Genomic DNA, 17,806 nt, shown 5'->3' on the forward strand with positions numbered 1-17,806 from the left:
GCTTTGCTGACTTGTTTTATATGACATGAAGTAGCTTTTTTTTTTCACCAAAAGGCTTTTAGATTGTATAATAGAGAGAAAGAGAGCGTGAGTGATATAAATATACCACCATCTATGTGTTCTGTTTTTAACACCACATCAATAGCTCGTTAAAATGCTAATGGTTAATTAGCTGCTTCTTCAGTATTGCTTTTACATTTCTCTGCTCATTAACGCACCTCGATTTTATTTATTACACTCATGGTCACTCTGTATGCGTCTTCAGCAATTTCCCTCTGGGATTAATGAAGTTCTTTTAATCTTGAATCTGAATCTTCTCACAATCATTCCGTCTTCTCTCCTCCTCGACTACAGAGATACGCCATGATCATGTTCGAGTTCATTCAAGTCGAATAGACTTTACTGTCATTTCAGCCTCTTACAGTAGATGTAGGGGACAGGGGAGATGAATTGATGTAGCAGGGTGTAGAGTATAGACTTCAGGCTGGACGGTGGTCTATGGGAAGACTGGGAAGCGTCAGCGACAACTCCAGTGGATGGACCATGAGGTCAGTGTCATAGACGGTGACAGTTCCTGTACCGGACAGTAATGCAGCTGGTCCTGTAGAAGGAGTCAGGGATGGGAAAGTGCAGGCACTGCTAAGACAAACGTCTCTAATGTCTTAGCAATGTTACGAGACAGATGCTGTCCTTGCACCTGTCTGAGAGCAGTTTCTCTTTGGATGATGTCATGGTTGTTGCTGATGAGCCGCACTACATTCCTCCTGCAGTGTAACAGGGCCACAGACTTACTCTTTACTGTACACACCTGTTTATCTCCTTACTGGACACACATGTTTACCTGTTTAATCTCTACTGTGCATACCTGTGTACTTGTTTATTTTTTACTATACACGCCTGTTTACTGTACATACCAGTGTACCTTTGTACTTTTACTATACACACGTTTACCCTTTACTGTACAAACTTGTGTACTTGTTTACACTTTACTGTACACACATGTTTACCCTTTACTGTACATGCCCGTGTAGCTGTTTACCCTTTACTGTACACACATGTTTACCCTTTACTGTACAAACTTGTGTACCTGTTTACCCTTTACTGTACACACATGTTTACCCTTTACTGAACATACCCGTGTACCTGCTTACCCTTCTTTGTACACACATGTTTACCCTTTACTGTACACACATGTTTACCCTTTACTGTACAAACTTGTGTACCTGTTTACCCTTTACTGTACACACATGTTTACCCTTTACTGTACACACATGTTTACCCTTTACTGTACAAACTTGTGTACCTGTTTACACTTTACTGTACACACATGTTTACCCTTTACTGTACATATCTGTGTACCTGTTTACCCTTTACTGTACACACATGTTTACCCTTTACTGTACACACATGTTTACCCTTTACTGTACATATCTGTGTACCTGTTTATCCTTTACTGTACACACACGTTTACCCTTTACTGTACATACCCGTGTACCTGCTTACCCTTCTTTGTACACACATGTTTACCCTTTACTGTACACACATGTTTACCCTTTACTGTACATACTTGTGTACCTGTTTACCCTTTACTGTACACACGTTTACCCTTTACTGTACACACATGTTTACCCTTTACTGTACATATCTGTGTACCTGTTTACCCTTTACTGTACAAACTTGTGTACCTGTTTACCCTTTACTGTACACACATGTTTACCCTTTACTGTACATATCTGTGTACCTGTTTACCCTTTACTGTACACACACGTTTACCCTTTACTGTACATACCCGTGTACCTGCTTACCCTTCTTTGTACACACATGTTTACCCTTTACTGTACACACATGTTTACCCTTTACTGTACACACATGTTTACCCTTTACTGTACATACTTGTGTACCTGTTTACCCTTTACTGTACACACATGTTTACCCTTTACTGTACAAACTTGTGTACCTGTTTACACTTTACTGTACACACATGTTTACCCTTTACTGTACATATCTGTGTACCTGTTTACCCTTTACTGTACACACACGTTTACCCTTTACTGTACATACCCGTGTACCTGCTTACCCTTCTTTGTACACACGTTTACCCTTTACTGTACACACATGTCTACCCTTTACTGTACACACATGTTTACCCTTTACTGTACATACTTGTGTACCTGTTTACCCTTTACTGTACACACATGTTTACCCTTTACTGTACAAACTTGTGTACCTGTTTACACTTTACTGTACACACATGTTTACCCTTTACTGTACATATCTGTGTACCTGTTTACCCTTTACTGTACACACATGTTTACCCTTTACTGTACAAACTTGTGTACCTGTTTACACTTTACTGTACACATATGTTTACCCTTTACTGTACATATCTGTGTACCTGTTTACCCTTTACTGTACACACATGTTTACCCTTTACTGTACATACCCGTGTACCTGCTTACCCTTCTTTGTACACACATGTTTACCCTTTACTGTACACACATGTTTACCCTTTACTGTACACACATGTTTACCCTTTACTGTACATACTTGTGTACCTGTTTATCCTTTACTGTACACACATGTTTACCCTTTACTGTACACACATGTTTACCCTTTACTGTACATACCCGTGTACCTGCTTACCCTTCTCTGTACACACATGTTTACCCTTTACTGTACACACATGTTTACCCTTTACTGTACATACTTGTGTACCTGTTTATCCTTTACTGTACACACATGTTTACCCTTTACTGTACATATCTGTGTACCTGTTTACCCTTTACTGTACACACACGTTTACCCTTTACTGTACATACCCGTGTACCTGCTTACCCTTCTTTGTACACACATGTTTACCCTTTACTGTACACACATGTTTACCCTTTACTGTACATACTTGTGTACCTGTTTACCCTTTACTGTACACACATGTTTACCCTTTACTGTACATACCCGTGTACCTGTTTACCCTTTACTGTACACACATGTTTACCCTTTACTGTACACACATGTTTACCCTTTACTGTACATACTTGTGTACCTGTTTACCCTTTACTGTACACACATGTTTACCCTTTACTGTACATACCCGTGTACCTGCTTACCCTTTACTGTACACACATGTTTACCCTTTACTGTACATACTTGTGTACCTGTTTACCCTTTACTGTACACACATGTTTACCCTTTACTGTACATACCCGTGTACCTGTTTACCCTTTACTGTACACACATGTTTACCCTTTACTGTACACACATGTTTACCCTTTACTGTACATACTTGTGTACCTGTTTATCCTTTACTGTACACACATGTTTACCCTTTACTGTACACACATGTTTACCCTTTACTGTACATACTTGTGTACCTGTTTACCCTTTACTGTACACACATGTTTACCCTTTACTGTACATACTTGTGTACCTGTTTATCCTTTACTGTAGACAATTACTGTATGCACCTGTTTACCGTTCACTCTAGATGAAAAGGCAGAAATATTCTTTGCACATGAAGTCGTGTGTGTTACGCAGGGAAGTGTTTTTGTGGGCGTGGCCTGAGTGTCTAGACATGAGGAGTGTGTAAAGCTCTTACCGTACTCCTCACACTACTGTACGCTGCAGCACAAACACTGAGCGAGCCACTCGAACTCTGCTCTGTTAACACCTAGCTTTAATTGGTGGTCTCTGAAATTCAGGACACTAACCAGTAATGTCCAGTGTGTGTCCAGTGTGTGTGTGTGTGTGTGTGTGTGCAAACACATTGCATTACTTTTTCATTAAATAGAAGCCTACAGCAGCGACAAATAGATCTATGCAGGTCTAAAAATAGGTGTGTGTGTGTGTGTGTGTGTGTGTGTGTGTGTGTGTGTGTGTGTGTCACAAACATCAGAGACATCAACAGACTCCTGGGACAGTAAGGGAGGTGGGTGAGTGTGTTACCCCTGTTCAGACATGACCCCTCAGGCACACTGTAAAATCAATCACCATAAACATCTCACTATACACACACACACACACACACACACACACACACACACACACACACACACACACACACACACACACACCTCCTATAGGATGTACCCCAGGAGATCTTGGCTCCTTGAATAGGCCTGCAGCTGGACAGCAGCTTCAGAAAGAGACAATCTCCCTCTCTAATTAACACACACACACACACACACACACACACACACACACACACACACACACACAGCTAATAAACAGTATTACTGCATTTACAGTAAGTTTGTGCTTCTTGGCCATGACGTTTATAGAAAGTGTACATATTTATAACTGCAATAATTTTTTCAATCTACTTCAGTGGTTTGATTAAAACACACACACACACACACACACACACACACACACACACACACACACACATCTGCGCGTCAATCAATAACAAGTGCTGTAAGTCAATAAATTGTAAATTTAGTACGACACTTTAAATCAACAAATCCAAATGAACAATTCTTCATCATCATCATCATCATCATCATCATCATAACAATGCCTCACCTTCATCATAATTATGATCATCATTTTAGCAACCTCATCTCATCTCCTCATCGTCATCCATCAACATTATCATCTCCATCATCATCATAATCATCAACATGACATCATCATATTAGCAATTCCCCATCATCATCATCATCATCAATCAACATCATCATCTTCATCATCAACATCATCATCCCCATCATCTTCATCATCATGATCTCCATCATCATCATCATCATCTTTATTATCTAAATCATCATCATCTCCATCATCATCATCCTTATCATCATCATCATATTAGCAATTCCCCATCATCATCATCATCATCATCATCATATTTATCATCTCAATCAACATTATCATCCCCATCATCTTCATCATCGTCATCTCCATCATCATCATCATCATCTTTATCATCTCAATCAACATCAACATCTTCATAATCAACATTATCATCCCCATCATCTTCATCATCGTCATCTCCATCATCATCATCATCATCTTTATCATCTCAATCAACATCAACATCATTATCTTTATCATCATCATATTAGCCATTCCCCATCATCATCATCAACATGATCACCATCATCATCATCATCATCATCATATTAGCAATTAACCCCAACATCATCATCATCTTTATCATCCAACTCCATCATCAACATTATCATCGTCATCATCATCATCATATTAGCAATGCTCCATCCAATATTACCAATGCTCCATCATCATCATCTTTATCATCTCAATCAACATCATCTCCATCATTATCATTATCATCATCATCATCCTCATCATCATCATATTAGCAATTCCCCATCATCATCATAAATCAACATCATCATCTTCATCATCAACATTATCATCCCCATCATCTTCATCATCATCATCATCATCTTTATCATCTCAATCAACATCATTATCTTTATCATCTCCATCATCAACATTAACATCGTCATCATCATCATATTAGCAATGCTCCATCCAATATTACCAATGCTCCATCATCATCATCTTCTTCATCATAGTAGTAATACCCCATATCTCCAAACTACAAGCGTCATGGTGGTCTTGTTGCTTGCTAGTGTACACCTCTTCATTTAGTACGTTTCCAGGAATCTTTATTAGCGACCTCCCTTGGAGTGAATCCTGTAAACCACACCAGTTGATATCTGAGGTCTCAACCCTGACAGTGTATAAACTCCAGCTGACATTCACCAGGCTGTACACGTGGCTCGCGGCTAACGACCTTGCAAGCTCGGGAACGTGGCCAGGGCAGCCGAGTGACACAATATGGCCGTTAATTAACATCTCTTTCAGCCGTGCGGGTCACGTGAACTGCATGTGCAGCCGTATGACTTATTCATGGTCTCTCGCTCTCTCTCTCCCCTCTCCTCTCTACGCAGCGTGGCATCAGGGAGAAAAAGAAGAAGGTAAAAGAATAGCAATGTTTCTCCGTGTCCTGTGCTAACCTCACCTTGAATGGGCCGCTGCCAGCTGGCTTTACATCTGTTCCTGCTTAATGCAATCCGGCTCATAATTACAGAGCAACAAAATGCACGTTTCCCTGCAGGTCGTTACGTCTAGTGTGTTGACCGATGACATGTTACCTAATACGCATTTACTAATGATCTACTAAACATGCTTAGCTGCTAAAAATCTGTTCACCTCAAAGCTAGGCTATGCATTTCTTGGAGTGTTATAACATTATTTATCAAAGTATTTCCGTAAGGTTTGGGCCGTGTGATGGTACTGCAGGTGGGCTGTAAAAGATCCGTTACAATAAAGAAATAAATAAAGTTTTTAATTTTCATTTTGGGAATTGAGATTAATATATGACTATTAAATATTTAGTATTAAAATACAGTACAGTATATAATATATTTATAAAAAGTAATCAGGACTTATTAAACAAAGCCGTAGAATTGAAATTCAATGTTATTTTTTATTTAAACTGTAAATCAGAGTTTATTCTATATATCATCATTAGCGAGAAATCATAATTCATAATCGTAATGGCAGAATGACAGATCGAATGAATGCGTATTAGGGAACATGTCATTGATAAAGAATCCTCATCAATGCCATTTTTTTGTCGAGGAAAACAGCAAATGTTTCTTCCTTTACAAATGATGTGCCCGAGGATTGAATATCATCCTGCACTGCATTGCTGTAGGCCCATGCACATGGAATCGTCATGTTTATTAACAATATATATACAGTTATACTGTAGAGAAATACTTTCTCACATCATGGCCCATATTGTACCAAACCAGGGCTGGTGATCGCAGGGGCAAGAGGGGAAAACAGAACTATCCATTTTAAAATAACACAGAAGATTACACTACAGAACCCACACATAGCTTTATTATATACTGTACAAAACAAAACAAAAAGAAATCACTATTTATTACTATTGAGGGGCATCAAGCAAAACTCTCCCTAGGAGATTTGAAATGACTGGAACTGGGTTAAGGACCCTTCAACACATTATGAAAACCTGGAAGAATAAATAGTGTGAAACGAACGATGTCAAAAGAAAAATCATGAATGGAGGTCATTTAAACACTTGGTGATGTTGCATGGTACTGGAACCGGATTGGGACTAAACAGATAAGAAAAAAAAAGCTTAATTCCGAAATAGAGTATAAATACTATAGCATAAAGACTTTGGAGCAATAAAAAAAGGTCATGTGACCTGATGAGTCCGGACTGAGCCTATTCCAGAGTGATGGGCGTGTCAGGGTAAGAAGGGAAGGACATGAAGCGATGCACCCATCATGCACAGTGTCCGCTGTCCAAGTCTCTGGAGACAGTGTTATGATCTGGGGTTGCTTCAGTCGCTCAGGTCGAGACTCAGCAACATTATGTGGCAATAAAATGAAGTCAGCTGACAAATTAAATGTATCAGATTATCACATCGGCTCTAAAATCAGAAACGCAGCACGTTCGCTGAAAGATCGTGTAAGCTGCGTAACATGATCCGGAGAACCCCGATCCATCCGGAGGCATCGGAGAGGCAGAAATACTGCTGCTTTCACTTGCAAAAGAGGTTTTATACTGATAGAAATCTTCAGCCTCTGGAGCATGCTTCAGAGAAAGCAGCGATATTTATGCATCCTTTATATTCATATGGTCGCTCCTAGTGTATTAACACACTGTTAATCAAAATGAACTGCAGCCATAAACTTCCAGACGTGCCTGGGTGAAATGTAATTAGAAAGACAGCCACTCTGGGGCCGGGGCTCGAAGAGACAGAGAGAGATAGAGAGAGAGATAGAGAGAGAAAGAGAGAGAGAGAGAGATCTCATCCTTTCTGTAATTCGAATTCTTCAACAAGGAAACACGCTGGGCCCTGCACACATATCCTCTGCTTTCATTTCTGTTCTTCTTTCTACATGACATTTCATTCAGTGATGGAAATTCCTGATCTTATCACCGAGTCAGCTCGACAACAGTCAAATCCTCAGCCGTTTTTGGAAGGAGTCTCCAGTGTTAGGGGTTTGCAACAGTCAAATTAGCAGTTTTTCAAGTCTTTGTCTTATGTATCTTTTTTTGGCTTCAAGAGTGTAGTGGTTAGCACTGTCGCCTTGCACCTCCAGGGTCTTGGTTCGATTCCCGGCAGGGCTCGATTCCCGTCTCTGTTTGCATGGAGTTTGCATGTTCTACCTGTGCTTGGTCGGTTTCCTCCCACAGTCCGGAGATATGCAGGTTAGGTTAATTGGCGTTCCCAAATTGCCCGTAGTGTGCGAGAGTGTGTGTGTCCTGCAATGGATTGGCACTCTGTCCAGGGTTGTACCCTGACTCGTGCCCTAAGCCTTCTTGGATAGGCTCCAGGTCCCCGCGACCCTGAATACAGGATAAAGCGGAATAAATGATGAGAGATGAGCATGACAATTGATTCTGTAATAAATTAAGAAAATATTATTGTTGGAAAATTTCCACCAAATTATTACCTACGAGTGGCATTCAAGTCAAACCGGGACTTTTGATTGTGCAGCATAACAGAACACACCTATTTCCCCTATATAAACATATAAACCCTGCTACACTAATGCACATATCCCATTAGTATGTTTCATTAGTGCTTGGACACCATCAAGGTGAAATGATTCCTCGCTATGCCGGAGTCATGACATCTGAAACACTGGCCTCCCAGAAACTCCTTTAATTGCTCGAACAGGTGGAAATGGCTTATCCAGGATCAACATTCACAAATGTGTGGCCTTTTTTAAAATAACATTTGCACCATTTAAATGTTTTACTGCGGCTAAGAGTCTCATCACCGTACTGTGCTTGAAGTCTTCTGTAAAACTCATTCTCAATCACTTTGATGAGAAATTTCATCACAAATCCCTGTTTGACTTGAACACACCTTATATTTTCCCTTTTATTACCCCCCAAGTTGACTTAATGGACACACCCATTTCATTTAAATGCTTTAGGTAAATTATTAACTAAAATAAGATAAAGATAAAAAACATTCCTAATAAAGCAACATATATACAGAACAAAGGAGCAAGAAATCACTTACTCATATCACAAATCATATCACTTATCTCACACTGGACTGTGGTGGGGGGGGGGGGGCAGTATAACGAGTAGTGTCTATCTCTGGGAGGAAATTAAAAGATTTAACAGATTGAATAGGCAGGTGTTGAATAAAAAAGATAAATGAAAAAAGAGTCAGGCTAATAACAGACCAAACCATGTCTGACATCGAACATTATCCCGCTTTGACTACGTGAAACTGGAAAGATCTAATTATCACGCTGTGGCTAATATCCTTCACTTAATCCACAGATCAGTGTTTTTCGATGTAACCTTTCGAACGCAGTCGCCACGTCTCACCTCGTGCTCGCTTCCTGGAGCGGCTCCAGAGTGTCCGGCCTTGTGTCAGAAACGCTTTGTCTGCATGCATGTATATGTGTGTGTGTGTGTGTGTGTGTGTGTGTGTCTTATTCATTTCCTGTAAATGCTAAACCTTAGACAGCCATAATGAAGGAGGCTGTAGTCACGAGCATGGAAAAAAATATATGAAAGAAAGATCGATAGCTTTAGAAATAAAGCGCGCATAAAAATAACTGCTTACTCAGGGAGCATCATGATGTGTTCTACCCCTGAAAATTTCAAAATCGGTTCCCAAATATACTGTAAGAAGAGATTTTCACTTGGAAACCATAACTGGATTGACACAAACACAGATTTAATAATGATGCTAACTAACGGAGCTAAGCGCTTTACACACAATGTCTGAATTATCTGAAGGTGCTTTCCAATAACATCTTATTCCTAAAGGTGATTGGTTCTTCTTAAACGAAGAGGTGGGACCTGTGTGCTGTATATACAGAAATACAGCCTCAGTACTCACTCACCGTCTATACCGCTATTCAGGGGGGGGGGTTAGGGGTATGGGGTGCCTGGAGCCTATCACAGGACTTAGGGGATGAGGCGGGGTATACCCTGGGCAGGGTGCCAACCCATTGGCAATGAGGAATAAAGCACTCTTGAAACACTGCTCAAATTAGTGGACCAAAACATAACTGTGGAATAATTTGTTAATAAATAAAAGTCTTTAATGGAAGGCGTGGGCAAATTCCTGTGTGGTGTAAAAGGAACATGATGTAAAACAGCAGTTTCATGCTGCATCATTTCTTATTTTCCTAAGACAGCACAACACCATGTGGTTTTATTCCTTATGCCAGAAATGGTTTCTGAGCTTTCTGACAATTCTAACAATGCACTTTTTCTTTCTTTCTTTCTTTCCTTTTTTTTGAGTCAGAGGTTGCTACCTTCAGCTTGTCTAAAGGTTAGGGGGAACTTGTCATTTTCTGACAAAGCACTTATTTAATAAATGAAACATCCACATATGGGGAAAAACTTACTGGGGAAAATTACTTCCACTCCACAACGGAGAGCTTTATAAAACGAAACCCCGTGGAGCCGTAAGGTCAGATCTTAGAGAGAAAAATAATTCATATCCCATTAGAGGTCAGAATTTTTATACTAAATTTGTACTTTCCTCCACATGTTCCAATCCACAAAGCTAAGTCATTTCCCAGAGCATTATGATCAAATTTACACTCCCTCTCCACTTCATAGGTACACCCTGCTGGACTCCTTTTGCCTTAATTCTTGGTGGCATGGATTCAACAAGGTGCTGGAAACATTCCATAGACATTTTGGTCCATATTGAGAAGATCACGCAGTTTCTCGGCCGTACATCAATGATGGGGCTTTTAAACAGTGCTTAACTGGTGCTAATGGCTCCAAAGTGTGGCAAGAAAACGTCCCTCAAACTATTACACCATTACTATCAGCCTGAACCATTTAGACTAGGCAGGATGGATTTCTACTTTCATATTCTTTAGACCAAATTCTGACCCTGCCATCTGCATGTCACAGAAGAAACCGAGTCTCAACAGACCAGGCAACAGTTTTCCAATGTTTCTGATGTTCAATTTTGGTGAGCCCATGCAAACTGTAGCTCCAGTTTCTGGTCCTTAGTTGATAGAAATGGTACTCGATGTGGTCTTCTACTGATGTAGCTAATCTCCTTATACTGTAAAGGTGACTTCTACAGACAGAAGCATGGCTGCGTCATGAGCTCCCCAGTGCCACCTATTTTGGATGAGGAGGAAGTGGAGAAGAAAGCACTCAACTCCATCCTGGGGGCTTTTCCAACCAATCGGTTCAAATATTTAGATGGCACCTGGGTGAAGATTAAGATTCACCAAGTTGACCAGAGACAGTTGGAGGGTTGGCCTTCCTGGACTGTGCAGTTCTCATAGGGAATGGTGGGAAACTAAAAATAGAGATCTGCAGGAAAGTCACACCCAGACCAATACTTGCGATTTTACTCCCACCATCCACTAAAACACAAATTAGGTGCCATCAGGATTCTGCAGCACAGGACAGAAAACATCCCCACATCCACAGAAGCTAAGGAATACAAGCATCTGAAGACAGCTCTCAAGGCCTGCGGATATCCTAAGTGGTTCTTCAACAAAATAGCTTCCAGATCCGACAGAAGGACGACAGAGAGGGCTAAGGCCCAGACAGCAACTGAAAAATCTTATCATCCTGTATGTGGCTGGAGTGTTAGAGAGGCTAAAAAGGATTTTTAGAAAACACTACATACCAGTTCATTTCAAATCAACTAACACGGTGAGACAGAGACTAGTCCACCATGAAGACACCAAAACATTTGAAGAACAATATAATATATGCAGTGCACACAATGTTCAGAGTGATACACTGGCGAGACAAAACAACCCCTACAAAAGGAGGTGTATCAATACAGAAAGAGCAACACTTCAGGGCCTGAATCAGCACTATACCTTCGCCTCAAGGACAGAGAGGATAGATGGTTTGAGGGAGGGAGAAAAAGAAGCTGGTGGAAAATTCTTCTCTCAGCAGAGGTGGAGGTCTTAGACACAACCTGTCTCCCATTTTTTATGCTGCTCTTCCATCCATCCCCAAAAAGATCAAGACCTCTTTACAGGTCCATCAGGACAGGCACACTTAAGGACTCGTTACACCTTAACAACTCTCCTTAATCTCTCGATATTGTTGTTTTTCCTACCTCTACTCTTTAACAACTCTCCCTCCTACTCTTACCTTCACCTAGCTAGTCTTTTCTGACCCTTTTGACCCCGGAGGATACCAATATGAGTAACTCTCCAACATTCCTCAGACTGAAGAAGCTCTTTGGATGAGTAGTGAAATGTTTCCACCTAACAGGAAAAAAGTCCAGTTGACATGACCCAACTCCCAGATAACCCGGCCTTGGATGACTGAGAATCTTCACGGACAATCTATGTCTATTAAATCTACAGTCTACTAATGGTTTGACCTGTTGTGTGTTCAGAGACGCTCCTAGGCATACCTCAGTTGTAACGAGATACTATTCGAGTTACTGTTGCCTTTCTATCAGCTCAAACCAGTCTGGCCACTCTCCTCTGACCTCTGGCATCAATAAAGCATTTTCACCCAGAGAACTGCCGCTCACTGGATATTTTCTCTTTTTCAGACCATTCTCTCTAAATCCTAGGGTTGGTTGTGCGTGACAATCCCAGTAGATCAACAGTTTTAGAAAGACTCACTCGAGCCTGTCTGGCACCAACAACCATGTCAAAAGTCACTTAAATCACCTTCGTTCTCCATTCTAGTGCTCGGTTTTAACTACAGCAGATCATCCTTACCGTGTCTACATACCTAAATGCATTGAGTTGTTGCCATGTGATTGGCTAATTAAATATTTGCATTAGCAAGCAGTTGAACAGGTGTAATGAATGAAGTGGCCAGTGAGCGTACATATAGCCTACTGTATGTATTAATGTATGTATAAACTGGCCACTCTTTAGCAGTAACAGCCTACACACAAGACAAAGCAGTACATTTCTTCATTAGTAGTAGTTCTAATTTATTTCTAAAGGAGTGGACTGGGAGAATAAGGAACAATTTCAACAGAGCTGCACATGCACTGTGGTCACAATGGGTGTAAACACATTAAGATTACATGAACTCCTAACATGATCATTTAATGGAAACATAAATCAGCTATTCAGTGTGATGAATTGTGTGCACAAAAAAAAAAAAAAAAACCCTGAACAACGATAATCTGTTCCAAAGTCCAAAAACACCTCCTTCAACAATGTGTAGTTTTTCATAAAGACTACATACAGACAGTAGCATCCTTTGTAAGCTCTCTGGTCATGTGACATTATGTGAATCCTAATGTGCCATGTTACATATAGTGCATGCTCAATTTGCGATGCTCCCAAAAAAATATATATTTTATTGCATTAATATTTAAAACTTTTTTTTTTACCTATTTATACTCTGGGACATATACTGTATTAGGTACTGCTGTATTAATTCCACTTGAGCGAGTCATAACTGAATTTCAATGCCCTTAAAAGGCTGATGAACAAAATGCAACATCATGTAAAGTGTTAAGATTTTACTACCTTAGAAACTAAAGGACACAAAGCACATAAATGAACGTTTCAGACATGGAAGTGGCAGAAGCTCTAGAGGCACTGCGGTCCTGAATGGATCAGTACTGTGATCAGCACAACTAGTGGCCAAGAGTGGTACTACCACACTGAAGAGAACGTTACCATGATAAAGGCTGTTACATCCACAACAGCGAGCCTCGAGTCGGAAAAGGAAGAAAACGACATTGCATTCACAGCCTTAATGTTTTTAACGTGTCAAATAATCTCAGTTTATTGCAAGCTTTAACTCGGTAATTTTCCCCAGCATGCAATACATTTTTTTGTATAATAAAACCTTAACTTTGCCAACACAATGATGCTAAAGGCATATTTGCAACCTGGCTAGTTAACCTCCCTTTTTAAGCAGCAGCACCTGATTTTAAAACCATACACCAACATAATTTCTAGCAAACCTGCTGAATTCTAGCCAACACATTTAAACGGACGTCCCTCTTTCACCCCAACCACCGTCATGTCTCCTGGCTTGCTTTTCCTTGCACTCTTTCTCCTGGCTGTGGTTTAATGACTCTCTTTCTCGTTCACTCCAGCCCTTCATCTAAACTAACACTCTCCACTCTATCTAGGAATGAGGCGCACTTTGCCACACTTTCTCTCACTCAATCTCTATATGGCTTCCTGTACAATGTCACGGGAGGCCTGGAATGCCAATCTCAAGGGATTCGGAGCACTAGGCAGGGTACATCCATCGTGGCGATTCATCGCAGGGCAGAAGCACACACACTTACTCACACACCGCGGGCAGTTTGGAAATGCCAATTAGCCTACCATGAATGTCTTCGGACTGTAGCAGGAAACTCTTAAGCATGGACAGAACATTAAGAACACTAATCCTAATCTATTCTTGTTATAAAGCATAATTAACATTCCTTGCACCCAATCAATAATAAACCCACCTTAAGCAATGAGAGAATATGTCAGAGAATTAATATATTTTAATAAAATGCTTATTATTGCTACTGTATTTTGGGGTATATGTATTTTGGCAGAAGTAGGGGTTGCTGTCACTCAGTGGCCTATTATTCACACAAATCATTTTGAACCATGACAATAGGAGAGTTAAGACTATACTGTATATACAAATTAAAAGGTAAAGTTAAAGTTATAGAAGGTTATAGAAGTCTAGACTATATACAGTATAGAATCAAGGCTTCTGTTAAAACCTACTCATGCTTTTCTTCATTTTACACAAATGTAATGTTAATTAATACGAAACATTGTCTCCCACTGAGCGTCTGCCTGCGGTGTCCTGGCAACTACAACTCTCTTAACTAGGGCCAGTCACGAGAAGTTTAAAGGTCATCATGTTACGTTACCTGACTGACGGCAGCCAGGAGACTTTATTTAGAGCAATTTTTAAAAAAATTATTAAATGTTCTTCTTGTTAAAGACCACATATAGACCTTCATTAAATAAATAAATAAATAAATGGCGGCACAGAGGTGTCCCTCCAGGATCCGGGTTCGATTCCCACCTCGGGTATATGAGGATGGAGTTTGCAATGTCTCCATGCTTCTTGGGTTTCCTCCTAAAGTCAAAGACATGCAGGTTAGGCTAATTGGCGTTCCAAAATTGCCTGTAGTGTGCGTGTGTGTGTGTGTGCCCTGCGATAGATTGGCACCCTGTCCAGGTTGTACCCTGCCTCGTGCCCTAAGCCTTCCGGGATAGGCTCCAGGTCCCTAATTGGCTAATTGTACCCCTAATTGTTCGTATGTGAACATGCACCACAGTCGTAAAAATGGGAATAAATATAATGGTCCCCATTGGCCTCCATGGTCCCTAGTTGGGCTACAGAGCTTGCTGGATGATTGTATGGATGGATGAAAATAACTAAATAAATATATAATGTCTTGACAAAGGGGCAACTTGGACACCAAGGGGCAAAGGGGCTGGTGCTTACCCTTAGCACAGCCCATAATAACATGCTAACACTGAACTAGAAAAGTAGCATTTAGCTATAAATAATGAATGCTAATGACATTCCTCAGTTTAAGAGTTATAGGAAATATCTGTATGGAAACAAGATGACTATTAAGCAAGGGTAAAAAAAATGTTAATTTTTGTATCACTAGTTGCTTTTCCCTTTCTAAAAAAAGAATAAGGAGATTTTTTTATATTCTTTATAGAATCACATTATTTAAGCATATTATGGCAGCACAGTGGTGTAGTGGTCACCCAGGGTCTGGGTTCGATTCCCGCATCAGGTCTGCAAAATTTCCCAAATTGTCTGTAGTGTGTAAATGTTTACTGGAGGTCCTACCACGGTTGTAAAAATTGAAATAAATACAATGGTCATGATTAGCCTCCACAGTCCGTAGTTAGACTATAGAGGTTCCATGATGGAGATAAATTGTTTGATTGGTTTGAGAAGATTGTGCCTGATAACTAGCCTAAAGTCTGCTTGCTAATCAGCTAATTGCTAAAAGCTAATAAATCCCCCTACCTGTTTTTTTTTGTTGTTTTTTTAAGAAACCTACACTCCCTATTAATGCAACGATATATTTGTAATCGTTTGTCTTTGGCAAGTATTAAAACCGACTTTTAAATGATAAATATGACAACATTAGCTAGCAAGAAAGCTAGTTAGAATCATTTCTAGTCCCTGTTAGACATTCTAATTATGACCAGCCATTTCTTTTAGCATTTGGGTCTCAATACTCAATGAGACTAATTACATTGAAACGAGACCCAGGTGCATACTTTAATTGGGAAACAGAGCTAAACAGGAAGTAAGGAAGTGTTCGTGGCAATAAGTGCTCCTTGGAGTAATTAAAACGGCTACTGAGGTTTTAAAGTATCGTCCACCTTTTGGTATCTGGGTTTTCTTGTTTCAGACTTACTGATTAATGATATCAGTTCTGCACTGTCAAACATTAGGCACGTCAATTAGCAAGACGCTCTCAGAGACCTGATTTAGCTGCTGCGCTAACACAAAGCAGCTGGCTCTCTGTGGGTACTAATGGATTTTTCTTTTCCTCCCAAACACGCCGAATTGCACTGGCGCTCCATTTAAATACACTGTTTTTGAAACGTCCGACAGGCAAATAGACTAATGGAAAGCCATGGAGTGATTCAGAAATGTACAAGAGACAAACGGCAAATACACCTCAATAGCTGTTACTCTTACTTTTTTAAACGATGAGGAACACGAAGCAGGTTAATAGGAAACATCTAATAATATGAGGGCTGCAAAAATGGGCCTAACTTTATTAACTGGCATGGGTTATGGTGGTGCAGTAGATCTTCCTCTAAACAAAAGTACTATTCAACATTGTCTCCATCACAAGCCATGCATTTGTGACATTGTTGAACCCAATGGTCAATTGATCCCACTGCTTTACAGAATGTTTACAAAAATGAAACCACTGACAAGAGCAATGTACACTAATGGATGAAGACGTTTAAAGAAGAGGAAACCAACAATGAAGACAAACCTTAGAGAGGGAGTTAATTAACTTTGACAAAAAAAAAGTTCATTAACTTTCAAAAAGGATTTAAATGCATTTCTTGTAATGGAGACTGTGTTGAATAGAATAAAGGTAGAGTTACACTACCAACATGCTTGATTTAAACAGCAGATAAGTTACAATGTTACAACTTTTATTTCCTTCCAGATTTGCGTTGATTTCTTTTGAAGATTTTTGTTACTGTGTTAAGATTAGATTCTCAATTGGATTAAGGTCTGGACTCTGTGGTGGACAATCCATGTGTGAAAATGATGCTTAATGTTCCTTGAACATCTTTTTCATAGTTTAAACCTGATAAATCCTGGCATCATCATCTTGGAATATGCCAGAGCCACCAGGAAAGAAAAAGAATCTATTAATAAAAAAAAACAGGTCATTTAGATAATCAGCTGATCTCATTTTTTGTGCATCTTACTAAACATTGGACGTTGGATAAACGTGCAGATCATGTCTATATTGGGTCCGTCGATTCACGACCAATTCTGGACATCTATTCGATGTCCAAACTAGGTCCACTATTTGGACGTCCAACCATGACCCAAACTAGGTCCAATATTTTGACGACCCAACTTGGACGTCATTTCGACGATCAACATTTGACCTTATCTGGCTTATTTTTTTTGGACGTCATTTCGATGTCCAAACTAGGTCCACTATTTGGACGTCCAACCATGACCCAACTTGGACGTCATTTTGACGTTCAACATTTGACCTAATCTGGCTTTTTTTTTTTGGACGTCATTTGGACGTCCAAACTAGGTCCACTATTTGGACGTCCAACCATGACCCAACATTTGACCTTATCTGGCT

Source organism: Clarias gariepinus, chromosome 24 (genome assembly GCF_024256425.1).
Source record: "Clarias gariepinus isolate MV-2021 ecotype Netherlands chromosome 24, CGAR_prim_01v2, whole genome shotgun sequence".
In the NCBI taxonomy this organism is placed as follows: Eukaryota; Metazoa; Chordata; class Actinopteri; order Siluriformes; family Clariidae; genus Clarias; species Clarias gariepinus.